This window comes from Sebastes umbrosus, chromosome 10 (assembly GCF_015220745.1).
Source record: "Sebastes umbrosus isolate fSebUmb1 chromosome 10, fSebUmb1.pri, whole genome shotgun sequence".
NCBI lineage: Eukaryota > Metazoa > Chordata > Actinopteri > Perciformes > Sebastidae > Sebastes > Sebastes umbrosus.
The window spans coordinates 26371509-26394597 of record NC_051278.1 but is presented as its reverse complement, the minus strand read 5'-3'; the positions used below and the strand labels follow the sequence as shown (position 1 = coordinate 26394597).

The 23089-nt window shown below is 39.4% G+C and overlaps 1 protein-coding gene and 1 long non-coding RNA gene across 3 annotated transcripts in view; both read left to right on the top strand.

Annotated features, from left to right (window-relative positions):
- The first annotated feature begins 946 nt into the window (after positions 1 to 946).
- LOC119496158 lies at positions 947 to 3995 on the top strand. Its single transcript, XR_005208658.1, has 3 exons — positions 947 to 1645; positions 3393 to 3395; positions 3985 to 3995. It is a non-coding gene; the product is annotated as an uncharacterized LOC119496158 (long non-coding RNA).
- A 3885-nt stretch (positions 3996 to 7880) lies between these two features.
- The window catches only part of march8 (membrane-associated ring finger (C3HC4) 8), an 84639-nt gene continuing 69430 nt past the window's right edge, over positions 7881 to 23089 (top strand). The window contains exon 1 of one of the 2 annotated variants that reach the window (XM_037783269.1): positions 7881 to 8259. The gene's annotated coding sequence lies outside the window, so the exon portion shown is untranslated. The remainder of the gene's footprint in view (positions 8260 to 23089) is intronic. The other variant, XM_037783268.1, reaches the window with a different exon arrangement.

Below are 23089 nucleotides of genomic sequence, written 5' to 3'. Positions count from 1 at the left end.
TTGTAAAAGTAAATTTACTAGACACTGCGAATACTCCAGAGCAACTTGGTGGCCCTAGCCTCCATACACTAAAGCCTAGCTACTCCAATGGCCATCAGACACCAACACCTTTCAGTTCAGTTTGCCAATACTTGTGACCAAACACCTGCAAAACTAATGACATTCCCCTCGACCTCAGCTGTACTTTGTGTTTAATGTTCATTGGCAAATCTAACATGCTAGTATCTTAAACTAAGATGGTGAACATTTCACCACCTAAACATCAGCATCAGCATGTTAGTATTGTCATTGTGAGCATGTCAGCAAGCTGATGTTAACATTTTGTTAAAAGCACCGCTGTGCCCAAGTACAGCCTCACAGAGCCGCTAGCATGACTGACGGGTTTTCTTTTGTCCACAAGATTATAGGAGCTTATTTTAGATAATGTTTGCATCCTCTAACCTTCGCTAATTGACGGTTACATAACAGTATGTATGATCCCGGATGGTGAACTTTGTGCTCGTCATGGTTGGATGAGTGAATGAAAGAGTGAGTGACCCGAAATTGTGACTATTCTGGACTCTGCACCACGCAGAAAAACACGGAAGACACATTTTTTGTGCTACTGTAACAAACCCACTGCAACACTTTGCAGCGGCCCTGCAGATCCAATATTTGGCAAACCAGTCTCAACAAAGGGCAAAAGAACAACACAGGGAAAGTTTAAAAGCTTATTTTATTATCTATTATAAACACACAAAAACACTAAAATCCAGAGGAAATCACTTGTCTCGTGGCAGTACTAATTAAGGGAGGAAGGGAAAGCAGTCAGTTTCCGACTATAGAAGAGAGGGGGAAAACAGTCTGGCTTCAAGGGTCAGCTGCGCCACAGGTTGGTTGCTTCCTCTGTCCATTAACTTTCAAACATCACTTGATCTTCTGTCTTCTGAGCCACACCATAGCCTAGGCTGGCAACACACTTCAGCCTCAAGAAAAAACAACTCGGCCTTCACGCAGCAGCGTTTGAAGCTGACCCTGAACACGGAGAACACAAGGAGAATGAGACAGCAATATCTGCTGCATGTGACTTAAGTAGACTACAGAGTGGAGGCACACTCGGGCACACCCGAATCAACACATATTTTAACAGAGACAAAGGGAGGAAGGGAGTTTGAAAGACATGGGTGTTTAAAAGTGAGGTGGGGGCATTAAGGGAGATTTGGAGACTAAAAGTCAGAATTGGCCTATCTTGGCTTCTGCTGCATCACGTTTGACCATTGTTTTCTAAATCTGTGTCTTGTGTGTCACCAAACTTTATGGAAGTGCGATACTAAATCTCTCTTTCAAAAGTGGATTCTTTTCATTCTTATAACATAGTGGGATATATACTGTACTATTTGATTTGGTTTCCTTCAGCTGTTTCTTCTGTGGATCAGTCCTCCAACTGTTCCTGTGCAGTGTGTCACGTAACAAACCAAATGCCTATTTTCTACTTTCTGTTTCAGGATTATTCAGCTTGCCTCTTGCAACTCTGCCAAGTTCTCCAAGTCTATATTTTCCACAGACCGAGAAACAATGCTTTTTTTTTTCCTCTTCTAAACATGGCTTTTAGGAGAAGAAATCCAGCTCAGTGAGGCTGGCAGTGGACTACTGAATAACAAAATGTGTACAGGACTGGAAAGGATTTAAAAAATGTATGATACATTGTAGGTTAATGATTACCATTTAATAGTATTCCATTAGGGCAACTGAACTGTGCACTGCCTGGAAATGTTGACAGTTGCTTTTGTGTGATTTTGGCCTCTAAAATCCATAAAAACAGCATTTAGTTAAATAATGTCCAATATAGGCTTACAGACTAAGATTTGTGGTGCTGTAATCAGAATCTGCTGTCATTAATAACTACTAGACTACCGGTATTTCATGATTAAAAAAAGAGCAACCTCTTAACTCTGAGGTTTGCATGCTCTGGAATAATGAGGAACAGTGATCACAAGTTGAAACTAACCCACAGGAATGTGACAAACAGAAAGTAACCAGTAGTTTGGTGGTGTAGGAGTTATTTATTTATATAGTATTTAGTTGTTGTTTTACTAATAATAAGTAGAATTGTTTGTTTTTATTCTAGATGTTTATTCTAGATGTTTATTTAGATTTGATTTCTGATAGCGTTTTCATTTTTATAAAAAGTAAAAGGGTGTCAACGCTGCTGAGTCATGTATGCACAAGGCTAGGGATAGAATCAAGCACTACCAGTCTGACAGGTTCAACCAGGAAGGACTGGCGCCAGGAAAATCTTAACACTTTGTAAACAGAAGGTAATATTTTACCACCCCCCACCCTCCTCATTTCCGATCTCACCTACTGACAGGCTCACTGACCTCATGGGACGAACTCATCTTCTTATACCCGTCTGCCTACTCCCCATTTGTCTTTCACTCACTACCCCTTTCTTCTACTCTGTATCTCTTTCTGCTTCCTCTTTCTTATGAACCTTATCTCGTACACTAGTTAGGACTTGGCATGACGGCACCCTGCTTTTCTGTAGCCAGTCCTCCACACATCCTGCTCTTATCTGTTCAGGATAAATTCTTGTTTATTGGCCTTTCTGGTAGGTTTGGGTACACCATTCAAGCTCAGTGTAAATGACTACATGTAAGTATCTCTCTGTGGTTGCTTCCCCCTTTTTGTTAAAAGTATTTAGATTTCTAAAGTACTGTAAATGTGGTGAAAAGGCTGTTTTAGTATGACCAAGGCAGCTGTGTTTCACGTGCCTGCTTCTCTGCACATTCACCACAACAAACCACATCCTAATCTTTCCATGCCAAGCAGCAAGACAGCCTGTAGCCTGTATCTCTCTGACGCAGAGACACATGCATGACAATTTGGCAGACTCACTTCTGAGGTGCCCACTTTATCCAGACAGAGCACAGAGGCTCCGTTGTCCCACCCCAAGGACGGAGTGGCGGACTGTGCATCAGTAATAAGCTCAAACACAATGTCAGGTTTCACGGAGATAGAGCCGAGGCTTTGAGTCAACAGAGGATACATTCCCTGGTTTAATGAGTGAGCCTCTCCCAACATGCTCCACTGAGTGAGGAGGAGCTCTTTTGGTGTAGTTACAGTAGCTGGTGTGATTCACTAGAGTCACACACTACACTGCAGCCCATTCATAATCTGAATAATGACCATTGTATCAGAATATATTAATACAGTCTGACTGGATTAGAGCTGGAGTTGTTTTCTATAGGCTAATAAATCTATTATGTAGTCTAATTCCATAAAATCTACTGAAAGAAATGTCTATAATAATGAATTATAAAATAATAAAATAAATTGATCACCATCACATTATCATCATCTTTAAAGGAATAGCTGGACATTTTGGTAAATACACATTCACTTTCTGGAAGAGAGTTAGCTTAGCATAAAGACTGGAAACAGCTAGCCTAGCTCTGTCTAAAGGTAATAAGGTAAAAAGGTCATTATTTAACATATCATATGCATATGTTATATGTTTAATCTGTCCAAAAACGAATGTATAAAAATGACAATTTGGGGTTATGGGCTGGACTACTTCTTGGCCAGCACCATATATGGTCCTGATGAGCAACTTCCTGGAGTCTCCATTGGTTGCCTGGCAACTGCTCAGAGCCAAATAGTCCTACACAGAGAGGGGAAATAATTAAAGCTTCAGTAGGCAGTATATTTTTGGCATTATTGGCCAGAAATTCCATAATAACCTTTCAGCATATTGTAATTCAAGTGTTCTGAGAGATTTCTAGACATCTGCTCCTCCTCATGGCTGTTTTCAGGCTTTAGAAAATCCATCCCGTGACGGGAGACTTTGACCAATCGCAGGTCATTTCAGAGAGCGTTCCTATTGGCTATGCTCCGGTCATGTGACCAGAACATGTCACCAGATTTCACAATGGTGACGGCGTCACAAACTTTCTAATTTTACAGCTAAACCGTGCAGATGATTCTGAAAACATTTGAGGCGAGAAATAGGCATTAACGTAACAGAATATTGATTCATATTTGATCAGCGCTGCCTAATTTGACCGTTTGGTCGGAGTTCGCGAGTGATTGACAGCCGGCTCTCATAGACAGCAGCTGGACAGCAGACCTCAGATCAGCTCTGACTGCTTGTTTTCTTCCGGTCTGTGAAATCTTGCAGATGCCATTAGAAGCACGAGAGGACACAAAGGCACATGATGTTTTTCAGGTTACCTGTTTCATGTACTACTGTCACGATATAGTGACCATTTTATAAAAATAACTTGTTTTAATCATATTTGCTCCAATCTGCCTACTTCAGCTTTACGTAAGTAAAGTTATATAGTATGCATATTTATAATATTTTTTTTGTTCAACACAGGCCATTTCAGTACACACATTAAAGTTATGAAAATAGAATAGAAATACTTTTCTTTTACTTTTGTACTTAACTTATTAATGAACTCAAAGCTTAACTGGAGTCGTTATGGTAGTGGACTCATTACAGTCCGAAATGGCGGAGAGTAGGTCTGCTGCTGGCGTTAATTGACTTTCACTTGTTAGCAATATAAAACTGAGACTTGTCATTTTTACACTTTGTTTTTTGTATGAATTAAACAAACAGTCGAATGCTAATAATTACTGCACTTTAGAGGTGCTAGTAGGTATATAGGCCTATATGTTGCTACCTCTGGGCAGAGTCAGGCTAGCTGAGCTGAGCTGAGCTAAGCTAAGCTAAGCTAACCGGCTAGGCTAACGAGCTGCTTGCTAACACACACCTCAGGCAGACATGTAGCAACATTAGCATCCATCTGGAGTCGGGTTTCATGTCCACCTGATGAATGTAAGTCCAATATTCACACTTCTTTTAGCTACATGTTGGTTTCTAGGAGCTCCTGAGGGACATATCTGTCTCTTTAGCTGCTATATGCTGCACTATGTTCATTTTCCACCAGCTAATGCTAACGCCAACGGACAAATAGCATATCACTTATCCTATAATGTTAGTTGGTTTATTTATTTTTTCCATTTTGTTTTTCCTTTATTTGGTTTTACTCAGACATTTTACATAAACATACTTATTAATTAGATACAAATAAGAAGTGAACCAACTTTTGCACTTTTTACAATGAAATGATAAAACAAACAAATAGAAACACTGGGTGCTTTTCATGTGAAATAAGATCAAATAAATCATCATAATAATAATAATAAAAAATTACATTTAGAAAAAAAGAAATGAAGGGTAGTTGGTTTATTGAGCTATTTATTTTGTTGTTGTTGCTGAAAAACAGCTGCCTGCTTGAAATGTGGTTGTAAAGAGTGTTGATACTGAAGTAAAACAGTATATTTAACTGCAGAGTTGGATGATTGCTGCACTTGGTAGACCACTTACACACCAACAAACTGACAATAACCGGATATTTTCAGGTGGAATTTCATTCATTCATTCATTCATTCATTCTCACAGTGCAATATCATTTTCCACTTGTGCAATTTAGTTAATAGTCTGTTTATTGTCAATATATACTGCTCTTATTTTTATACTTCCTTCTATTTAAATGGTTCATATTTTGTTACACTTTGTTTAGCTCTTTTTTTGTACTGTGTTAGCTGATGCATCTTGTTTTTTGCACTATCCCCTTTGCTGCTATACACTGCAAATTTCCCCCACTGCGAGACTATTAAAGGAATATCTTATCTTATCTTATCTTATCTTATCTTATGATGCTCTGTGGGTCAGCAACACTTTTAGTCTATAATGTTACTACACATTTCCCCTTGGGGACAATAAAGTGTATCTATGGAGGTAAGCCTATGTATTTGTTTCACAGAGTAAATAATAGAAACATATTGATTAGTGGAGTTTTTAAGTACCTACATTGTATCATATATCTTATACTGTATATGTTCTTAATGTTTATGTTCTTAATATGCCTTGTACAAAGTCTTTCTTATATATGTACATTCATACTTCCTGATATGTATATGTTCTTAATTCAAGATTCAAGATTCACCTTATAGTCATGTCACTGGGTATTTGCATACACAGAAGGAAATGAAATATTGTTTCTCCAGGCTCCCATCAGTGCATTAAAAAGGATAGAATAAATAAGTATTAAAATTAACATACCTAAAAATAACGATAGAAGAATAAAATAAGTTAGCGTTTCAGACAAAATTCATACAATTGGCAGTCATACACCCAATTTGCAGTCGTGTTTAGCAGCAGAGAAAAGTGCATTTATGTCCATAGTAAAGTGCTGTTTTGTATTACTGTTCCAAAAATTGTCTTTGACATGTGACTAGCTTTAAAAACTATATATATACAGTGGGTAAAATAATCATTGAACACGTAACAGTTTTTCTCAGTAAATATATTTCCAAAGGTGCTATTGACATGACATTTTCACCAGATGTTGGTAACAACCCAAGTAATCTATACATACAAAGAAACCAAAACAAATAAGTTCAGAAATTAAGTTATGTGTAATGATGTGAAATGACACAGGGGAAAAGTATTGAACACATGAAGAAAGGGAGGTGCAAAAAGGCATGGAAAGCCAAGACAACAGCTGAAATCTATCAGTAATTAGAAAGCAATCCGGCCCCTTGTCAGTGCAAATTAATATCAGCTGGTTCAGTCCCAACTGATGGCCTATAAAACGGTGTCTCATTACCAAGGTGTCACACAAGAAACATCTCATAATGGGTAAAAGCAAAGAGCTCTCTCAAGACCTTCGCAACCTTATTGTTGCAAAACATACTGATGGCATTGGTTACAGATGCATTTCTAAACTTCTGAATGTTCCAGTGAGCACTGTTGGGGCCATAATCCGGAAGTGGAAAGAACATAATGTCACCATAAACTGGCCACAACCAGGTGCTCCTTGCAAGATTTCTGACAGAGGAGTGAAAAGAATTATCAGAAGAGTTGTCCAAGAGCCAAGGACCACTTGTGGAGAGCTTCAGAAAGACCTGGAATTAGCAAGTACAATTGTTTCAAAGAAATCAATAAGTAATGCACTCAACCGCCATGGCCTGTATGCACGCTCACCACGCAAGACTCCATTGCTAAAGGAAAAGCATGTTGAAGCTTGTTTAAAGTTTGTTGTACAACATTTGGACAAGCCTGTAAAATACTGGGCGAATATAGTCTGGTCAGATGAGAGCAAAATTGAATTCTTTGGATGCCATAATACACACCATGTTTGGAGGACAAATGGCACTGCACATCACCCTAAAAACACCATACCAACAGTGAAGTTTGGAGGTGGGAACATCATGGTGCGGGGCTGCTTTTCAGCATACGGTACTGGCAAACTTCACATAATTGAAGGCAGGATGAATGGAAAAATGTACCAGGATGATGAAGATGAAACGAGGTTGGACATTTCAGCACGACAATGATCCCAAATACACAGCCAAGGAAACTCTCAATTGGTTTCAGAGAAAGAAAATGAAGCTGCTAAAATGTCCCAGCCATTCACCTGACTTGAATCCACTTGAAAATCTATGGAAAGAACTGAAGATCAGAGTTCATAGAAGAGGCCCACGGAACCTTCAAGATTTGAAAACTGTTTGTGTGGAAGAATGGGCCAAAATCACACCTGAGCAATGCATACGACTAGTTTCTCCATACAGGAGGCGTCTTGAAGCTGTCATTACCAACAAAGGCTTTTGTACAAAGTATTAAATAAATATCAGTAAGCGTGTTCAATACTTTTTCCCTGTGTCATTTCACACTATTACACATAACTTAATTTCTGAACTTATTTGTTTTGGTTTCTTTGTATGTATAGATCACTTGGGTTGTTACCAACATCTGGTGAAAATTTCACAACAACCTCTGCCTATAGAGAGGAGATAATGCTTTCAGAATCAAACATACATCCAGCTATACATATGATCATATTAACATTAAAACATGTTTATAGTGTGAGAAAAGAATCGTTTATAAAGATCGTTTATTGATATGCCTTGTGCGAAGTATTTCCTTTTATAATTGTAATATAACTTATTACATTTCACACGATTGTACTTGTTTAACCAGCGTGACAATAAACATCTTGAATCTTGAATCTATCCTACTATCATCCTCATCATAGGCTGCTACATTGCGCCCCTCTCGTGCGCCGCCTGTCCTTTAACTCCATTATTTCACACTGCATTTTTTTCAGTCCATCTCATCGCGGAAGTCAGTGACGCACCACTACACACAGCTGCTCAGCGGGGGCAATACAATAAACAAGACGTCGTCATTCGGTGCCAAACACAGCGGTGAGTGTCCTCTCTCTTTTCTTTCTCCTGTTAGTTGGAATATGGACCATCGTTTGGTCCAATGCAGCTATGCGTCCGTCCACACTGCTCTGTCTCCGCTGCGCCTCTCGCTTTATTGAATCCACTGACGGACGGTCGGTCGGACGGACGGACGGACGCTCGTCTGGACTGTGCTGTTCTGGGATGTGAATGTGTGAGAATTAGATGTCTTTATTACCTGCTGTAGAAGCCAAGAGACGGTCACCGTAGCCTTTTGTGATTAAGGTATGAAAATTCAGTTTAATGTCAGCGACTGGTGCGCTCTGCAGCAAAAAGAAACCATACAGCAACGCGTTTGTTTTCCTGCTCAAATGCCTGCTGCTGCTTCTTTTAATGTATTTATTGCCTGGGGTTTGTTTGTCCATTCAGCATGTGTTTGTGACTCAAGAGAAGACGTAATGTTGACTGTGTCCGAGCAAGCCTTTGTTTAGTCTTCCCCCAACCCTTTGTGGAATAAGATGGGACACCAGGTCATGATAATATGAGTTATTGCACTCCGACATGATTAAGCATTATTGTTGTATGGGATATGTGAGCATTTCTTCCCATCATTGCAGTCTGGGATGCTGTTAACCTGCATTTTCATATATATATATATATATATATATATATGAGTGGTCATATAATATGATACAGCAGTGTGGTCTGTTCCTTCTGAGTTTGCCATACTGGATTGACAGTTCCCAGTTTACACAATGGCCTACAGCAGCTTCCTTTGTCTAACAGAACATTTGCTAATGTATTTTCACATTTACTGTATAGACTTCAGGTTTGAGGTGCACTGTCCGGCTGGATGTTCCCTTATTATGAACCATAATAAAACCAAGTGGAGTGCCCTATAGCTGCACTGGTTCCACAGGCTACAGCTGCTGAAAAAAATAATCATACAGTGATTTTAGTTTTATATAATCAGCTTGACACTAACTACACAGCAATTCCACACTTAGATTAAACTGTAAAATGGTGCTTTACCTGATAAATGGTGAGGTTTGTACCCTTTTCTGCCATCAGTGAATTGTTACAGTGGCTCTCACATTACACTCTGTCTTCTCATTGGCGGCAGGATCAGCTTTCCTCAGTTTGTTCCACCTTACACTCCAGTCCTGCTGTATGCCATGATACCCTACTGTATAGTCCATGCATGTGTAGTGCGGTTGCAGCTTGTTAAAATCTTTTTAAAGCAAAGCACTCTTGTGTAAAGCTTTCCGTCCACGCTACCACGGTGTGGATGCCTGCTGTGGTATTTATTATTTCAGTGGGAGTTGCAAACATTTCACTCATCTTCATTCCAAGATAACAAGTCTAGGCGTCATGTCAAAGACAGCTTCTAATAACACCACCTTTTATTGTGATGCAGGCTTCAGTGTGTTGTTCAGCTACTGTCAGGGTTAGAGGAAGAGCCAGCTGTGCCTGTGTGTGTTACATCACTGTAGCCTTTGGTTATGTCTTTGCCAGTGTTGTGAAATACTGAGGGCTTGTCGCGATAAGAAGCCTCATTGTCCCGTTGGTATCTGTGGAGTGTGTATGCATAAACTTGCAGAAAACACAATGCGTATTCTCTCTGTTGTGCTGCTGTGTAACTAATCCTGCCTCCCCACATGGGATTACCGCATATAGATTGGCTTCTTTTCTGCACAAACACTGTTTAAGTTTATGACACAGTTGAGTGTTTGAACAATAGCGACAGACGGTGGCTTTTTTGTAGGCAAGCAGTCGGAGCTCTAATCTTGGTTTTGTACTTGAGTTGAACAAAAGAAATATCATGACTTTGAATATAAGTAATTGGGAATGCTTTTAATCTACAGTAGCAGGGGAAAAAAAATCAAAAAGGAGAAGTCAGCCTTTTTATTCATGAGCCGCTTTCAACTTGTCAAAGTTTTCATGTGGAGTCCACAGATATTTTATATTTTTAGTTGAATTATAGCAATGATATCAAATGTTCCGGGATTGATTTTTTTGTTCATAGGCCGTAATAAGTAGGAAACCATACCAAGGTACTTTTAAAGTGCTATATATTCAGTTGTCTTTTTTCCAAAAGTTTGACTGCACTTGTACCATGTATTTACAGTATAAAATCCTTTTCATATAACCACATCATACACTTACGACAGTCCACTCCTCTCCCACTGGTTTCCTCTTCCTGGCCCGGCCTTCCTTCATGACTGGCTGACTTAGTGCCCTCTGACAGTGAAGGATTTTGCAGGTATCAACAAGCATTCTGCCGTTATGAGAAATCTCATCTATTCCAGACCCCGAGCTGTCAACAGACTCTGAAGTCGTCAGTCGTCCTGTCAGGACCGACTGCAGGGAGAAATGAGAAAGTAAAATCATGATTATGATTCCAAATGGGAGGAAGAGGGCGACTGAGACTGTGTCCCCTTCTGTCTGCTTAAGCTGCTAAAACTGCGAACGAATGAGCCTGCAGTCTTAATGGACTGTGCCATTGTGTGCTTGCAAATTAACTCATACTTTCTGTCCTCAGAGATAGGTTCTGAGGAAAGTAATTGGAGGGTGGAAAGAATGCAATCAAAAGTATCTGAAGGCTCTGATAGTAGCTTTCTGCCAATTAACTGCCGTCATTGTTTGACACAATTGGTTGTGATGGTGAAATGTGCCTCCCACAGTATTTTGCAATATGGAACAGAAGATGTGTTTGACAGCCCCTATTGTGCTATTCTATAGAGGTTTCAATCAAATTCAATTTTAACGGCAGCCAAAATCATTTCGACTTGCAGAAGAGTTTCAGAGAAAGGGTTTTAGCTCTGGCTCACCCAATCTACCCCTCTATTTTGGCTAATTAGTTTGTTCCAATAGCTCATGTCCTTCCTTACTAATCACATACAGCATGTTTCATAGGGCATAGAACTGATAATTAAATATTCTTATTTGTGTTGACAAATTTTTCAGGCATAACCGACTTTTTTTTTTTAGCTAATGCAGCTATTATTTCATTTGTCGATTAATCCGTCAGTTATTTTCTCAACTAATTGTTTAGCCTATAAAATGTCAGACAGCAGTTTATGCCCATCACAATTTCACAGAGCCCAAATTAACGCATTCATGTCTTGTTTTGTCCAACCATCAGTCCAAAACTCAAAGATATTAAATTTCCTATCATAGAAGACAACAAATAACAGGAAATCCTTAAGTTTAAGACGCTGTAACTAGTGAATGTTTTGCTTTTTTTTGAAAAATTAACTTAATCAATTATTGATTTTGTTGCTGATTAATTTTCTGTAATTGTTTCAACTATAGCTATTATTTTTTTTAATTGATGAATTGATTTGAACAAATTAGGTTAATCTTAACCTTAATCTATCTTAATTTTTGTCATATTATTCGAATTAAGTAGATTATCCTTATCAAAAAGACAATGTAACTTTCTCTCTCTCTCTCTCTCTCTCTCTCTCTCTCTCTCTCTCTCTCTCTCTCTCTCTCTCTCTCTCTCTCTCTCTCTCGCTCTCTCTCTCACACACACACTGCACTTCCTTTTTTGTATTTCCTGTATGTTAACCCTAGAGGAGGTGACAATGTTCTAGTTAACCACACCACTTGTGATCTGCGCCCTACCCAGTCAACAGCAATCGTCTTTAGTCTTAATATATTTCTATTTCTAATGTGAACCTGTTTCAAAATGGCACCTGCAGACGCTGTTCCCTGACTCACACTGCATCTCTACGTCCACTGCTTACCCCTGTCTCCTCGCTCTGGTGCTTAATCTGTAAAATAATATTGATCGCATTCTGCAAAGAGACAGGAAATGGATCCAGCCAACAAAAATCCGTCTGCATACGTATCCTGTTCCCTTTTACAGGAGTGGGTGCGTACGTTATTCGGGATATGGGTTTTCATGGTTGTGTGAAAGTGTCAGTCATTACCTCTCTTTACTAGACTCCCAGCTTAGCAAGTTTTACTTTTTGAATGGCTCCTCGGCTGAACTAATTAAAAGTCTATTAACAATATCACCACCATATGGCTGCCTGCAGTCCTATCACAAGGTTTCTAGTGCCTCGTAGACTCTGTGCAGCTGTCCCATACTGCTTTTGTTATCTGATCCTGGACTATAATCGTATGAACACGTCCCCTGCTAGTCTTGTTGTATCAGCGTCTGGCTGGGCTGTAATCTAATAACATAATAAAGGTATGATACCTTGTCGTTTCTCTTTGCCTCCCTTGCACTAACTCAATCCTGGCCTGCCCTGCTGCTGTGCCCCACTGTGGCTGGTCTTAGTCCGTAGGGAATAGACTATTGATCCAATCTAATGACTTCCTGCTATGGATGATGTCATGCACCCATGTGAACTAAACCTCACTGGAGTAATGCTAATGGCAGTAGTTAAAAACATTGGTTGTAAGACAACAGGACAGTGTTTATATTGATATTTCTTACAGATCTTAAGTAGCCTCCCTCCCTCAGACTTCCAACGTATGTGTGCGTGGTTGTATATGTGTGTGTTGCACGGGTGCAATGAAATGATAATGTGCGGGATGAAGAGGGGGAGTGCTCGACAGCTGCTATACATCAGCCGAGCAGAGGTGCTGGCTCAGCTGAATGGACCGTCGGATGGCACTGCTGCAGGTAGCTGGCTATGGTTGATGATGTCATTAGGGCTTTCACAGTCTCCCCAAGGTTTCTGTCTGCTCATGGCAATGAGTCAAGAAGAGGGTGTGGGGAAGGAGCTACAACAGTACAATACTGTGTGTTACTGTTAACAACACACACTTGTGCAAATATAATGGCTTATGTATTTGACTTTAACACTTGATCCTGTTTGTGGTTTTAATATTTTTATCAACAATCCAAGTATTCAGAATTATACTTCACTGTTTGTGCTCACCTGTTGCTCTGTTAAAGTGCTAGCTGGATTGTGATTGTGTTACAGATGGATGACAAATGAAAGGAAAAAGTATCTCAGCAAGCTTCCTGAACAGTTTCAGTGCTTCTTGGCATAGATTCTCCATGTCTCGGGTGCTCCAAAAAACACCATTTGTGCTCCAACATCAGTATTCCTTCCCTTCATTTGGTGTTTTGGTGGTAGCCCGTCCAAAAACTTGCATAGGTGTTCAATTGATAGCGATTGTCCCATCATAGCTAAGCAACAGTAACTATGCATGGAAGGCCTGTCAACCTTTGGACTTCTACAAACATGGAAACGGTGTGCATGATGCTGCAGTAAGAGCGATACTCTGCATTTAAAGAGTTTGGAGGATGGTGTACATTTTGTAGTCTTCCAAGACCATTAAAAAAACACAAGCAAAAGTGTTGGGAATGGATTAAACCGTGTGTTTATGTGCTATAATGTAAACTTAATACCTAACTGAGCATTACTTCCAAAGAGCACATTATAAACTAACTACATTAGTTTGGGATGTTACATCCACAGTGTTGCATTTCCCCACTGCATGGAAGCCTGTCCTGGGTGATATCAGGAGTGCAGGTGGCTCTGTCCTGCTCTTCATTATATTTGGGGGTCAATTAGGTTGAGAAAGGGCAAAGGGCGTAGCATATAATTTATATCATTTCCATGCTCATCAAAACATTCATTGACCCCTTACACCTTGTATGGAAGAATCTGCATTAATTCTGTTCCTCCTCTATAGTCTTCCCTTTAATTTGTGACCTGTCTGTGTCTGATTGGTAGACTGAGTGCAGACCTGACATACTGTATTACTAGCCTACTTAATCAGCAGTGTTGACGGCGGCGTCTTGAAACAGGAGCAACTGAAAGCAGAGTGATACGACAGTGTGGAAATAGGGATGAAAATTGCCTTTAAGTTCCGCATTAAGAACAGAGGCTCTGCGTCTTTCATTTATATGGATGTATTCTAAGTGTCTGTCGACAGTCTCTCCAGTTGCAATGTGACTACAGTATATTTGGATGCACTGTATATAGCCACTCGCATTTATTCAGACCGTTTGCGTGGCAGGACATCAAACGATACTTGATGTATTTTCTGAAAGCTGTGTGACTATAATGAATCAATCAATAGAAAACCATGTAGCCTTTTTATGATAATATAATTCCTAGCATGTTGAACCTTACTGTTTTCCTGAAATTTGATTCATAGAGTAGTAGTAAGAGTTCAGCATTTAGTCTTTTAAGCACTTTTTAACACACTAGACTGCATGCTGCTTTACATCTCTATTAACTATTTCTACAGCACATTGAAAGCCAGTCAGATGTCTATCTTCATTACTTTTGTTGGATTAAAAAAAAAAATCTACTTGCAGAAATTGTTTTTGATAGCTAATCCATCATATTAAACATGCTTCCAGAAATATTTATTTAATTAATTGATACACACACTGATTTCAAAAGTGTTAATGTCTTCTAGTGCATTCATGTGGTAGTGATAGCCTGACAAATGCCATATCCACATTAACTGCCACTACTTTTTTTGAGCAAATAAGAATTTATTTTGATCGTTGTTAATCAGAAGTTCCGTCCTCCATCCAATCACACTAAAGTCTGACTTTTCAAATCAACAGTAAAGTTTGTACTCTGATTATGTTAATTTAACCTTAATATTCAGTGTAGTTTATTTTCTCTAACACAAGCAAGTCTCTAGTCTGCACACTGAGTTTCAGAGACTAATGGCTGTCTCGGAGTAAAGAAAGTATGGTATGTTGGTATGCTTAATTGATAATCTGTGACCTTTCCGTGTAAATGCATTTCTTTTTTTAGCTGCTGTCTGTCCCACTGATATTATGCAGCAGCGACTCATTTTATAGGCATCTCATGAAAGTTTAAATTGTCCTCTAAATGAGCGGCAGCAGTGTTTTGTTTGGACTAACTGGAGGGAAAACTGTGTAATTGGCCTGAGCAGCAGCAGCAGCCACTGTGGCTTGGCAGACAAAGAAAATAGTTTACATGTCATTGTATTTTAAACACCGATTGTCATGCAATCTTTCGGAAATGCCGTGCAACCTCTGGAGCGTTTTTGGGGTTTTTCTTTTTGGAACATTATCAGTCCACCATTTATATGTGTAATTTACTTGAGCGCTTGTAAACAGATCACATAACTGCTTTTGATGTGGATTTCTGCAAACCAACAAGGAAATCCCAACAGCAGATTCCCTGCTGTCATTTCATTACGTACATCAAATGAGTTTTATTACTAATGACTTTTCTGTTGTTCCCCATCGATTGTTTGTGCTGGTGGTGTTGGCATTGCAAAAGCTGCTTGGAATTTTTACTTAGGTGTATTCATGACTTAAATCTTATCAAATAATACAATCATGTCGGAGACAGTCCCCTGTTAAAGCAGCACAAACAATTCCAGCTCTGTGCCTGAGAATACAGCACAATTCTTTGATTTAAATAATTAATTCATCCTGTTATTACTTGTGCAAATTAGTTTTGTAGACATAATATGATTTAGTAGGTTTGAATTTGTTTTTCAAACAATAAATGAGTTTGTTTGACCAACATTAATTCAGTTGAATGAATGCTGAATAAGGTTGTGGGTTATGAGGCTGACATGACACTGCTCTATGTGACATTTTTAGGGGTTCACACAGACAAATGTGCTGATAATGGCTAACCATCGCCCGTTTTAGTCTCTTGGCTTGAAGATGTTCTGAGCTGAACATCTTAAAGCCCTCCAAGTCACTGTTTGACCAACACACATTGTATTAGCATGAGTCAAACTTGTATAACATTTGCACATTGATAGACTTAGTTTTGTCAGGATGTAGGCTACAGCATCAGGGTGGGTTATTTTGGAGCCACGTAGGTCTGATTATCCCCATTACAGAGAGATGAGGGGTGCGTGTGGAGGATGCTGGGGCGGGTTGTCAAACCAACCTGACATCTTCATTTGTTCCATTGGATATGGCTGCTGTGAGGAAAAGTGGGAGGATGAGGGTCTAAATCAAGACATGTCTTGATGTGTCAAAGGCTGTGTGATGAATAACCAACTCTCCGCTTGTGCACCATGTCTCATCACCCCAAACGTCGACATCTGATCTCCAGAGACATTAATAATATCTTGCAAAAACACATTATTTTCCACATGTGAATAGTGGCATGTAGAACAGAAACGATTAATCGATTAGGTGTCAACTATTAAATTAATTGCCAACTAATTTGATAATCGATTAGTTGGTTTGAGTAATTTTTTAAGAAAAAATTGTCAAAACCTCTGATTTCAGCTTCTTAAATGTGAATATTTTCTTGTTTCTTTACTCCTCTATGACAGTAATAATGAATATCTTTGAGTTGTGGACAAAACAAGACATTTGAGGACGTCATCTTAGGCTTTAGGAAACACTGATGAACATTTTTTACCATTTTCTGACATTTTATAGACCAAACAACTAATCGATTAATTGAGAAAATAATCGACAGGTTAATCGACAATGAAAATAATCGTTAATTGCGGCCCTAGACGCATGTAGCCGGCATGCAGAAAGTTCTGGTTTTATTTGCAGAGATTTCGAGATGTTACAAGAGTAGAGCCGAAACAATTAGCCAGATAATGGATAAAAGAATATGAATTGGCAATTATTCTGATAATCATTTAATCATTTCAGTGATTTTCAAGCACAAATGCAGAACAATCTTTTCTTCCAGCTATTCAAATGTGGGGATTTGATGCTTCTCTTAGGCTGTGATAATGAACTGAATATCTTCTTGTTTGGATGAAACAAGCATTTTGAGTTTGTCACCCTGGCCCCTGAGTAATTATTTCACTATTGTCTGGCATTTCATAGACACAATGATTAATCAGTTAATTGAGAAAAGAGCAGATCAGCAGTTCAATCGATGATTATGATGTTAGTTGCAGCCCTTGATAGAAGTGAAGGGCTTTTTGTAGTTTAGTGTGGTGCTCAATTCATTGAAAAACACAGAAACAATGTCCCACTTACTCAGGATAATCCACAGACCTTCGTGTGAACAGTGTTTATTGACTTTTTCAAAAGTACTCCGAGGGCAAATTTTCCTTTTATTAGATAAAGAAGGATAGAGTTGACAGGAAATGAGGGAAGAGAGAGGGGGAATAACGTGCAACAATTTCCTCAAACAGGCTTGAAGCGGTTCCTGCTATTACACGGTCAGCTTTAAACCCCTAGGCCACGAGGACGTCCTGAAACTGCTTTCTAATGAAGAAATAGTCCCTATAAAAAGTGACTAGATTTAAGTGAGAAAATATGTCTTGTATGATTTTATGTAATATGGGTGAAATTACCTTTTAAGATTAAGACTGATTCTCTTCCACAAGTTTCAATATTACGTTTTCTTGAATTTAGTGTCTGTAGTTGTGGGTGAATTCCTCATTACTCCTCAACTAAGTTGTGACATTTTTCAAGTGTAAGCCTCCCTTGAGTCCCGGAAGACTTGATTATTTCATACGGCAGGTATGAGGAAATGTAGAAACCCTTTAGTACTGTATAAGCAGTGTGACTGCTCTCGGAAAATTTCCACCTGTGTAGTCATCTCCTTCTGTCAGAAAAGAAACTGATCGCTGTGATAGGTCTTGTGATTGCCTGTAAGCATTTAGTGTTTGCTGCTTGCTTTATCCTGTTTTGAGAGACTTGAAGTGCTTAGAGGTTAAAAATGGCTTCTTTGTCCTCATTGCAATACTGAATATGCTCTATGAATAGCATCTATAAACATAATACTAAATCCTCTCTATCTCTGAGTTCCAGAATATCCCAGTGTGTTAGTGTGCGTCTGTCCCTGTCATTCATTTCATGTTCCCTTTGTTTCTTGCAGATTTGAATTGCTTATTATACCCCCGCGACAACGTAGTCGGGGGTATATAGCCGTCCGTCCGTCCGTCCGTCCGTCCTTCCGAACACGTCCTTCGCGTGTCACACTTTCGTTTCCAGAGCAGACCTCAAAAACTGTTTAACTTATAAACTTCAGATTTGGTATGATGGTTGACAGTGTGGTGTAGTTGTGCCTGTTGGGGGTTAGAAGTCCAGGGTGCCTAACATTTCTGAAAGTTTGCCAAAAGGGCAAAACCTTTGGCCCTACTTTAGCAGGGGTCAAGCGGTGAGCGGGGGTATTTGAGCCATGCTCACTTTCGCCTTGTGAAGACATTGTGTTAGGAACAATAAAATGTTGATTTCACATTTATGAAAATCTAACATTTCCCTGTCTATTTCATATGAACGGACACCCCCTTTGCAGTGAAGCAATTCAGCTGCACAATAAAAAAAAAAGTATGTGAAAATTCAGGAAGCAAGTCCTAAAATTATTGCAAGACCATCATTTTGTTAGTCCTAATTTAGTTCATAACCAAAGTGGAACAGCTTTTTATATTATCACTGGCCCATCTAGACGTATCTATCTGACTTTGGAGTATTCCGTTGAATTAATAAATCTGTTAATGTACGCATTCACGTTAGGGATGCTAATTTTGAAAAATGTTCTTAACCGTTAACCGATTATTAACCGTTAATAAGATTTGTGCCTCGCATGCAGCGGTTCGCCAGCTGCAGTGTATGAGCACAACAGACAACTGAGTCCTAAGTTCACTGTCACTACTCTAGCAGCCACGGTGCTTCGTTCACTGTCTCCAGTTCACCGTCCGGGAGCGTTAGCAGCCACGGACATGCAGCCACTTTCCCAGTAAAAGTCTCCACCGCACATTTAGTTTAGTTAAGCAGGATGTCCGACAAACAGTGTGTGTGTGTGTTTGCGCTATGTTAGCAGTTGTAGCTCTGCTGGTAGCTTCGTGCTCGCCGTCACACACATACGCTCTGTCAGCGCGGCGTAACTTTAGCGGGTTTCTGACAGAACGTGTGTGTGTGTGGCGGCGTGTAGTGTGGGTTTGTCGGTGACGTTACAGCTGTGAACGTAGGTGTAGCAGACAGTGTGTGTACAGTTTATTTGTTGGTGAATAAATGCTGCGAGGCTACAATTCCTCAGCTGAGCCAACTTCCTGTATCTGTAACTCTGGCTCAGACTCTCTAAAGGTGGGCCAGCTTTTCTCCTTAAAGTGACGAGCCGCTTCTCTGAGTTTTTCTCAGCTTTCTAATTAATTATTAATATTTCTTTTAACCGATAGCGTTAATCAGTTAAATGCTTAATGTCGGTTAACGGTTAAATGGTTAATTATTAACTTTTTATTTTTTCAGCTGTTTTTCCTGCATTTGGCAGCTTCAACTGTGTTACGTTTAGTCTGGATTACGTGTTTAACTTCTTCGTATTTGTCTAATATTATAATTCGCTCTTCCTTGTAAAATGTGCCTCTCTCCTGACAGTAGACTTGTCCATGTTTGTGATTGGTCATATGCTGCAAACGCCTCCCCTTTCATGTGAACGCGCTCATAGCCAGATTGAGAAGCCCTGGGTTAAGTTACCGAGTTGATAACCACCGTTGTAGGACAGCTTAGCAGTTGTTAGGGTTAGTTAAGCGAACATAACGAAAAGATAACATGAGCATGTTGAGCTCGCTTTGTAGTATAGGGCCTCTGAAGACGTGACCTTGGGCTCTAGGAAATTGTGATGATCATTTGTTTGCAGTTTTCTGGTGTTTAATAGACCAAATGATTAATCAATTCGAAACAGAGCTAATGCACTGGAAGGGATTTGTTTAACACCATGTTGGTGTTTTCACGCATTGAAATCCGCAACAGAAATCTAGTAGTGTCGTACTTCACCTGCTGTTGCATCTTTCAGTTTTGGCAGTGTCTCGTTAAAATTAGCGGCAGGCGTCCTCACAACTTTACTCAACAACTTCACCACCAACTTGAAACACTGAAACACACAGCCGAATCAAGAAGGGGCTTAGTGCAGTCTAGACCCACCTTGCTGCTGCGAAGGTGTCATTGATTGCATTTTATTTTCTTGTGCCAGAGAAGTGTTATCGGGGCTGCAAAAAATATTTGCAGTGTTCATCGACAACCAGAGGCTGCACCTGCTCAATTACCGTAATTCAATTTGGATATCGGCTTTGGCTAATGTCCCAAAATGTAAACGTGAATCTCTACCTGTGGGTTCAAGTTTGCATTTATATTTGTGTGTATTTGTCTGCCTCATGATCACATGAATATCCTCTAACTACAGGCTAATTGGGATTAGACGTGCAGAAAAGAAAATTAGGTCCGTATGAGGTTGATATTCATGTTTGCCTGCATACAATAATGTTAGCCTCTCTGGCTTCCTCTACGCTGTGTTTTACTTCCCCTTCAACAGTATCAACTGTAAGGAAGATTACAAAAGCTGCATACTTAGTGTGTGTGTGTGTGTGTGTGTTGTGGATTGTATCTCCATTGCTAGTGTTTAACAATTTCGGTTCCTGTCTCCGCATTGTGAATCTTTGATGTGTTTGCACTTTTCTCGCCTGCTTTAGCTCTCAAGATATTTCATTCTGCTCCTCCAGCAAAATCAGTACTCATCCTTCTTGCATTCTCTGTTTACTCTCTTTCCTTCTCTTATCTTCCCATCACACGCACGCACACACACACACACACACACACACACACACGCAAAGACTTCAACAGCATCCTGTCAAATCTCTTATCAAGTTCTCTTTAAGTCAGCCATTGATATGGTGTTATTTTTCCCTTTTACTTACAAGTATTTAGATTTTTTTTCCTGCCTTATCATGGCATTTTCTGAGGTTATCAGAGAAAAAATAAAATGTCCCTGTGTGTGGAAAAGGATGTTTATCTTTCCAAGAAAAATGCCAGACAGGCAGAACCCTACTTTTCCTCTTAGATTTAAAGCTTGTCCGGCTGCATTATGCCCATACTACTGTACAATCTTCTGTCAGTACCATTTTCTCTGAAAACTGTATTGATTGATCTGTATTGGTAAGGGATTATGTTCTCTAACATTTTATTGAATCTGAATCCTTTCAAATCCCTTATCAAATGTATTTAGGTTCAGCTTTCAACATTTCTAAAAAAGGAAGTTATAATTAAAGGTCGGATTGGTAATGCTAAGAAATTCTAGTAGAGCCAAAGCCACTCCCCAAAATGTCCATTGTGAACATAAACAACAAACATGGTTATTGTTAGTACTCACAGCTGTCAAGCTAGCAACTTGTGGAAGACTCCAGTGATGCACATTAAGTAGGTAGACAGGCAGGTAACATTTAATTTTTTCTGAAATGATTGGACGGGTTTATTACAGTCCTACGGCAGGATTTTTTTTCTTTCTTTTGTCAGAGCATTTGATTTATTGATTGCTGTCAGGATGTAATGAGAATTTCAACAAATATAACAACAATGTATTGTGAACAGCACTACCAACCCTGCCTTTTAATCAAAAATGATTTGAGGTCTGTAATCACCTTTTGGATGAAAATGCATGAACACTGCAGTTTTGTGTTCACAACAATAAACAATAACCAAAGTTGCAGTCTGGCCTCTGGGTAAGGTACTTAGGGAATTACCGTTAATTAACTACAGGCTGCAGCTGATATAATCTGCTGCTGGCAATGTTTGTCATTCCAACTGGTGAGACTGTCACTGCCGGATAGAACATTATGCAAGGCCTGCTACCTGAATATTTTGTGCATTTGTTAATACAAGAGGAGAGATGAGAGATTTGATAAGAGATTTGTTCAGTCTTTGGTGTTTTTGCCAACTTGAAACCAAATTCAAAATGCAGAAATTGCCAACTGCAGTCATGGTGCATTTCATTTAGATTTGGACCATTTTAAATTTGAATTAGACTTTTTATTGCCACAGTAATGTGCTTTCACAATACATTTACTTCAAGATACAAGTCACAAGTAAACGGCATTTCACTGGGCTCTTGGATCCAACTGTTAAAGGAATTTATTTGACATTTTGGGATTTTATATACCTGCATAGCATCATGTAGGTATGTGACCTCCCTAAACCACTCCACCAGATTGAGCCCCAGAATTAGGTGATGCTTTTTTGTGTGTTAACCTCTAAAAACCTTTCTGTTTCCCACAACTTGTCATTGTTAGTACAGATTAAGCAACCAAGATAAAATGTGTTCATTAGTAGGGCTGACACGAATGCTTCAAAGCTTTGACCATTGCCATGGTAATCAACCTCCAAATCAGTATTTGAATGCTTTATTTTTATATATATATATATATATATATATAATTAATTATTCATATTATATTATTAAATATTCATATTATATTATTCATTATTCATATTCAACATGAATTATTTTTAGTTATTCTCAGACGGATATCTCTGTTTGTTATGTGTAGAGGTGCGTGTGTGTGTGTACATTAGTGCGGCAGTGGCTTTGTCCCGGGCACTGAAACGAGGGAGATGGAGACAGACAGACTGAAGAACATGTCAGCCTGCTGAGCTGCGCCTCGAAGCTTCAAATACCTTCGAATATGTCTCACCAAAGCTTCCAAGCCCAAAAAATAGTATTCGGGACAGCTCTATTCATTAGTGATCTTTAGAGGTGCTGGTAGGTAGATGTTGTTACCTATGGACAGAGCCAGGCTGCTTCCAGGCTTTATGCTAAACTAAGCAAAAGCTAATTGGTGAGCGTGTACCAATCTTCTCATCTAACTCTCAACAAGAAGGCACACAAAAAAGCATCACCTCATTTTGGGGCTCTATCTGGAGGAGTGTCTTACTGAAGTCATGTATCCGCATGATGCTATGCAGGTATATAAATTCTGTCTTGTCTCATCCTGAAACAGAAACCGAACGAATGAAACTGCTCTTCTTGGAGCCTGTTGAGAAATCGATGGTGTGGGGAAGACTTAAGACATTTCGGTGATCAGAGTCTCTTCCCGTCACTACACTAATCTGGGGATTTCAACAAGGGTTCATTGAAAGAATTGTGACTAATTAAGCGTTTAACTGAACTTTTAAATAGCCCAC